Source organism: Rhinopithecus bieti, unplaced genomic scaffold, assembly GCF_001698545.2.
Source record: "Rhinopithecus bieti isolate Rb0 unplaced genomic scaffold, ASM169854v2 scaffold_51345, whole genome shotgun sequence".
Lineage (NCBI taxonomy): Eukaryota > Metazoa > Chordata > Mammalia > Primates > Cercopithecidae > Rhinopithecus > Rhinopithecus bieti.
Window position 1 is genome coordinate 1581011 of NW_016820792.1, and position 7472 is coordinate 1588482.

Below are 7472 nucleotides of genomic sequence, written 5' to 3' on the forward strand. Positions count from 1 at the left end.
TTTTCCACTAAAATATAAATTCCACAAGGGCAGAGATTTGCCTATTGGGTTAACCTGTATGTCCTCCAGAACCTAGTATTTCATGAGGTATATAAACCACATTTTCTTTATATGTTTATTTTACTGGACACCTAGGTTGATTCCATATCTTGGCTATTGTGAATAGTGCTGCAATAAATAGGTGGAGGCCAATTTCTCTTCTATGTGAAGATTTTCTTTTCCTTGGATAACTTCCCAGTAGTAGGATTGCTGGATCATACAATAGTTCCATTTATCTTTTTTTGAGACAGAATTTCCCTCTTGTCACCCAGGCTGGAATGTAATGGTGCCATCTCAGCTCCCTGGAACCTCTGCCTCCTGGGTTCAAGCGATTCTCCTGTATCAGCCTCTCAAGTAGCTGGGATTACAGGCACACACCACCATGCCCAGCTAATTTTTGTATTTTTAATAGAAACGGGGTTTCACCCTGTTGGCCAGGCTGGTCTCGAACTCCTGACCTCAGGTGATCCACCCACCTCGGCCTCCCAAAGTGCTGGGATTACAGGTGTGAGCGACCATTCCCGGTCCTATTTGTCATTTTTTTGTTTTGTTTTGTTTTTGAGGCGGAGTTTCGCTCTGTCACCCAGGCTGGAGTGCAGTGGCCGGATCTCAGCTCACTGCAAGCTCCGCCTCCCGGGTTCACGCCATTCTCCTGCCTCAGCCTCCCGAGTAGCTGGGACTACAGGCGCCCGCCACCTCGCCCGGCTAGTTTTTTGTATTTTAATAGAGACGGGGTTTCACCGTGTTAGCCAGGATGGTCTCGATCTCCTGACCTTGTGATCCGCCCGTCTCGGCCTCCCAAAGTGCTGGGATTACAGGCTTGAGCCACCGCGCCCGGCCTATTTGTCATTTTTAAAGGGAGCTCCATACTGGTCTCCATAGTGGCTGTAAAGGTTGCATTCTCACCAACAGTGTGCCCTTTTCTTGGCTAGGTGCGGTGACTCATCCCTATAATCCCAGGACTTCGGGAGGTCGAGGCAGGAGGATCACTTGAGTCCAGGAATTTGAGACCATCCTGGGCAACACAGTGAGATTCCATCTCTGAGAAAAAAAAAAAGGAAAGAAAGAAAAATTCCCTCTCTGCATCCTCACCAGCATTTGTTGTTTTTTGTCTTTTTGAAATTGTCATCCTAATTGGGGTGAGAGAATACCTCACTGTGGTTTTGATTTACATTTCCTTGATGATTGGTGATATTGAGCATTTTTCATATATGTGTTGGATTTGGCCATTTGTATGTCTTCTTCTGAGAAGTGTCTATATCTATTATTTGCCCATTTTAAAATCAGATTATTTGTTATTTTGCTATTGTGATATTTCAGTTCCTTGTATATTCTGCATATTAATTTCCTGTCAGATGAGTAGTGTGCACATCTTTTCTCTCATTCTGTAGGTTGTCTTTTCACTCTGTTGATTGTTTCCCTTGCTGTGCAGAAGCTTTTTAGTTTGATATAATTCTATTTGCTTATTTTTGCTTTTTATCCTATGCTTTTGAGGTCTTATTCATAAAATCTTCTCCCAGACCAATGTCATGAAGCATTTTTCCTATGTTTTCTTCTAGTAGTAGTATTGTTTCGGGTTTTACATTTAGGTCTTTGATCCATGTTCAGTTGACTTTTGTATAGAGTGAGAGGTGGGGATCTAGTTTCATTCTTCTCTATATGCATATCTAGTTTATCAAGACACATTTTTTAGAGACTGTCCCTTCCCCCATGAGCGTTCTTAGCACCTGTTAAAAATCAGTTGGCTGTAGATATGTGGACTAATTTGGGAGTTCTCTATTTTGTTCTGTTGGCCTATGTGTCTGTTTCATGCCAGTATCATGCTGCTTTGATTACTCCAGGTTTGTAGCGTATTTTGAGGTCTGGTAGTGCGATAACTCCAGCTTTTTTCTTTCGCTCAGGATTGCTTTGGCTACTTGGGGTCTTTTGTGGTTCCATACAAATTTTAGGATTTTTTTTCTATTTCTGTAAAGAAGGTCATTGTTATTTTAATAGCAATTGCACTTATTCTGTAGATTACTTGGGAGAGTACTGTCATTTTAAGAATATTAATCCTTTCAATCCATGAGCTTGAGACAGCTTTCCTTTTTTTTTTTTTTTTTTTTTTTTTTGAGATGGGGTAACACTCTGTCACCTAGGCTGCAGTCTGGAGTGCAGTGGTGCAATCTTGGCTCACTGTAATCTCTCCCTCCTGGGCTCAAGTGATCCTCCCACCTCAGTCTCTCCAGTAGCTGGGAATACAGGCATGTGCCATCATACTTAGCTAATTTTTGTAGTTTTTGTGAGACAGATTCTTACTATGTTGTCCAGACTGGTCTGGAACTCCTGGACTCAAGTGTTCTGCTTGCCTCGGCCTACCAAAGTGCTGGAATTACAGGAGTGAGCCACTGCACCCGGCTGTCTTTCCATTTTTTTGGTATCCTCTTCAATTTTTTTCATCAGTGCTTTGTATTCCTTATAGAGGTCTTTTGCTTCCTTGGTTAAATTTATACCCAGGTATTTTATTTCATTTTATAGCTTTCATAAATTGGATTGCCTTCTTGATTTCTTTATCAACTATTTAATTTTTCATATATAGGAGCACCACTGATTTTTGTATATTAATTTTTTATCTTACAACTGTACTAAATTTGTTTATCAGTGCGAAGTTTTTTGGTAGAATCTTTAGGTTTTTCTATATGTAAAATCATGGTGTCTTTAAACAGGAACAATCTGATTTTCTCCTTTCCCACTTGGATGCCCTTTATTTCTTTTTCTTGCCTTATTGCTCTGGCTAGGACTTCCAGTACTATGTTGAATAACAGTGATCAAAGTGAGCAACTTTGTCTTTTATTTTTATTTTTATTTTTTTTTGAGATAGAGTCTCACTCTGTCACCCAGGCTGGAGTGCAGTGGCCCAATCTCAGCTCACTGCAACCTCTGCCTCCTGGGTTCAAGCAATTCTTGTGCCTCAGCCTCCCAAGCAGCTGGGACTACAGGTGCACCAGCACACCTGGCTAATTTTTTGTATTTTTAGTAGAGACAGGATTTCACCATGTTGGCCAGGCTGGTCTCAAACTCCTGGGCTCAAGTGATCTGCCTGCCTCAGCCTCCTAAAGTGCTGAGACTACAGGTGTGAGCCACTATGCCCGGCTGGCAACTTTGACTTGTTCCAATTCTTAGAGGAAAATCTTTTAGCTTTTCCCTATTCAGTGAGATGTTAGCTGAGGGTTGCCTTATATACCCTTCATTATGCTGAGGTACTTTCTTTCTATACCTAATTTATTAAGCGTTTTAATCTTGAAGGGATGTTGTGTTTTATCAGAAGCTTGTTTTGCATCTATTGAGATGATAATATGCTTATTGTCCTTAATTCTATTGATGCAATATATAACATTTATTGATATGGATATGTTGAACCATTTTTCCTTTCCTGGAATACATTCCGTGTGATCACTGCATATTATCTTTTTGATATGTTATTGGATTTGGTTTGCTAGTATTTTGTTGAAGATGTTTGTGTCTGTGGTCATCAGAGATACTGGCCTGTAATTTTCTTTGTTTATTGTGTTGATTCTGGAATCAGGGTCATGCTGGCCTCATAGAATGAGTTAAGAAGAATTCTCTCTGCTTCAACATTTTGGAGTATAAGAAAAATTGGTATTAATCATTTAAAGGTTTGGCCGGGTGCAGTGGCTCACTCCTGTAATCCCAGCACTTTGGGAGGCTGAGAAGGGCAGATCACCTGAGGTCAGGAATTCAAGACCAGGCTGGCCAACATGGCAAAACCCCATCTCTTCTAAAAATACAAAAATACGCTGGGTGTGGTGGCATGCGCCTGTAGTCCCAGCTACTCAGGAAGCTGAGACAGGAGAATCACTTGAATCTGAGAGGCAGAGATTGCAGTGAGCTGGGACCACACCATTGCACTCAGACCTGGGCAACAGAGCAAGACTATGTTTCAAAAAAAAAAAAATTCTTTAAAGGTTTGGTAGAACTCAGCAGTAAAGCCATCTGGTCCTGGACTTTTCTTTGTTGAAATACTTTTTATTAGTGATTCAATCTCATTACTTGTTATTGATTTGTTCGGGTTTTCTATTTCTTCTCGGTAGGTTGTATGTGTGCAGGAATTTATCCATTTCCTCTAGGCTTTCTAATTTATTGGCACATCATTGTGCATAGTTGTCGCTAATGAGTCTTTGTATTTCTGTGGTATCCATTACAATATCTTCATTTTTGGCTTTTGATTTTATGTATTTGGATCTTCTCTCTTTTTTTCTTAGTCTAATATTTTATTGATTTTGGTTATCTTTTCAAAAATCAAACTTTTTGTTTCATTTGTCTTTTGTGTGTGTGTGTGTGTGTGTGTGTGTGTGTGTGTTTTGTCTCCATTTTGTTTATTTCTGCTCTGTTCTTTATTATTTCTTTCCTTCTACTAATTTGGGGTTTGGTTATTTCTTTCCTTCTACTAATTTTGGGTTCTTGCTTTTCTAGTTCCTTGAGGTGCCATTAGGTGGTTTATTAGAAATCTTAGAAATCTTTCTAGTTTTTAGATGTAGGCATTACTGCTATAAACTTGCCTCTTAATACTGCTTTTGCTGGGTCCCATAAGGTTTTCTCTTGTTTGTTTGATTTTTGTTTTTTTTGTTTTGTTTTGTTTTTTGAGATGGAATCTTGCTCTGTTACCTAGGCTAGAGTGCAGTGGCATAATCTCGGTTCACTGCAACCTCCGCCTCCCAGGTTCAAGCAATTCTCCTGCCTCAGCCTCCCAAGTAGCTGGAATTACCAGCACCTGCCACCACACCTGGCTAAATTTTGTGTGTGTGTTTTTAGTAGAGATGGGGTTTCACCGTGTTAGCCAGGCTGGTCTCGAACTCCTAACCCCGTGATCCGCCTGCAACAAACTCCCAAAGTGAGGGATTACAGGTGTTAGCCACTGTGTGCAGCCAAGTTTTGATATGTTGCTTGCCTGCCTGCTGCCTGCCTTTCTTTCTTTCTTTCTTTCTTTCTTTCTTTCTTTCTTTCTTTCTTTCTTTCTTTCTTTCTTTCTTTCTTTCTTTCTTTCTTTTCTTTCTTTCTTTCCCTTCCTTCCTTCCCCTTCCTTCCCCTTCCTTCTCCTTCCTTCCTTCCCTTCCTTCCTTCCTTCTTTCTTTTCTTTTCTTTTCTTTTTTCTTTTCTTTTCTTTTCTTTTCTTTTCTTTTCTTTTCTTTTCTTTTCTTTCTTTCTTTCTTTCTTTCTTTCTTTCTTTCTTTCTTTCTTTCTCTCTCTCTCTCTCTTTCTTTCTTTCTTTCTTTCTTTCTTTCGTTTTTGACTTGAAAAGCTTTGTTAAAGCAAATTTGCACCAGTTTACAAAGCTTCCTGAAGTATTTTAACATGCTATCCACTAAAACTATGCCTTAAAAGTTAGCTTTTCTAAAAAAACACATGTTCATCTTCACAAGGGCAATTTCATGTATTAAACTGTGTTTAGTTTTAAAAGAGCGATATTCCTCAAAATAAACTATATAAAAAAGATTAATAGTCCTTCTCATTTATTTCCCCTAAGTTCCATGCCTTTCTGAACAGGCAGATGTCTTATGCTCAGAATCCCTTCCTGAGCCACCCATCCCCCCAAAAGAATCCCTTTATCATGAACTTGTCTTCTGCTACCACACAATAGTCAATCTGATTTTATCCACGACTGGATTTCTATATACATATCCCCATTTTCTATGACCTAACTTTCCCTCTCTTCATTTATGTAGTTTTCTATCATCAATGAAAAGTCAAGAGAGATGTGAGTCTGATCTTATTTGTTACTCAAAAAATCTTATTTCTGACTGGATTCAGATTTGGAAGCAGAAGCTCACAGCCAGGAAAGTCTGAGTCTCTTGGCAGTTTGTTCCTGGGGCTTCTCTTTAGCCTCCTTCATACTCTTGGACGGAAGTTCAGCATATTCTGCAGCCTCTTCCTTATTTTTCTTAGTACGCTGCTTCTTCAGAGCAATACACCACCGTTTGTGCTGCAGGACACGTGGAGTAACAAGATGCTGAATCTTGGGTGCTTTGATCCTAGGTTTCTCACTTTCTTTGTTTAAGGGCTTTCTTACAACATACTGGCAGACATCATTTTCTTTAGAGAGATTGAAAAGTTTGAAGATTCTGCTAGCTCTTTTGAGCCCCAGGTGACGAGACACCATAGTATCAGTCAGTCCAGGAATATCTTTTTCTCCTTTTTTTTACAATAACCAAGTTGAGAATGCTCAGATTGGCATCCACAATGCAACCACAAACTGATCTTCTTTCTTTCTTTCTCCAGTTCTCCTTGATCTGTAACAGGACCTTACTCAGTAGCAGGTGGACATGGCCATGGGTCATGACACCGTCCTTCATGAGGAAACCTAGTTTGTCATTCCCACTGCTGATTTGGACCACATAACCCTTCCATTCTTCACCCAGAGAGTCAGCAGCAACTTCTGTGGCCATAGGCTTCTCATAAAAAGTACAAAGTTTGTGTTCTTTTCAATGAGTTTCTGGCAGTCAGTGACTGGGAAGGAGATGCTCAGCTTCATCTTGAAGCAGCTGAATGCCTCTGAGGATCCATGGAAAAGAGTGATATGTTGTGTTTCCAGTTTTATTTGCTTCAAGGAATTGTTTTGATTTCCTGGTTAATTTCTTCTTCGATCCACCGGCCATTTGGGAGCATGTGGCTTAATTTTTATATATTTGTATAATTTTAAATGTTCCCCTTGTGGTTGATGCCTAGTTTTGTTACAGTGTGGTCAGATAAGATACCTGATATGATTTTTTTTTTTTTGACACAGAGTCTTATGCTGTCACCCAGTGTTGGGAACAGGCCCCAAATCTGGCTATAAACTGCCCCAAAACTGGCCATAAACAAAATCTCTGCAGCACTGTGACATGTTTGTGATGGCCATGATGCCCACGCTGAAGGTTGTGGGTTTACCAAAATGAGGGCAAGGAACACCTGGCCCACCCAGGGTGGAAAACCACTTAAAGTGTTCCTAAGCCACAAACAATAGCATGAGTGATCTGTGCCTTAAGGACATGTCCCTGCTGCAGATAACCAGCCAGAGCTCATCTCTTTGTTTCGGCCCATCCCTTTGTTTCCCATTTTAGTTAATCTATAATCTATAGAAACAATGCTTATCACTGGCTTGCTGTCAATAAATATGTGGGTAAAACTCTGTTCGTGGCTGTCAGCTCTGAAGGCTATCAGCCCCCTGATTTCCCACTCCACACCCTATATTTCTGTGTGTGTGTCTTTAATTCCTCTAGCGCTGCTGGATTAGGGTCTCCACAACTGAGCTGGTCTCTGCACCCAGGCTGCAGTGCAGTGGCATGATTTTGGCTCACTAAAACCTCTGCCTCTGGGGTTCAAGCAATTCTCCTGCCTCAGCCTCCTGAATAGCTGGGATTACAGGTGTATGCCACCATGCCCAGCTAATGTTTGTA

The 7472-nt window shown here is 40.5% G+C and overlaps 1 pseudogene; it reads right to left on the reverse strand.

The window, feature by feature from the left end:
- Positions 1-5827: 5827 nt before the first annotated feature.
- Positions 5828-6568, reverse strand: LOC108520511 (40S ribosomal protein S6 pseudogene; annotated as a pseudogene).
- Between the last annotated feature and the right edge of the window lie 904 nt (positions 6569-7472).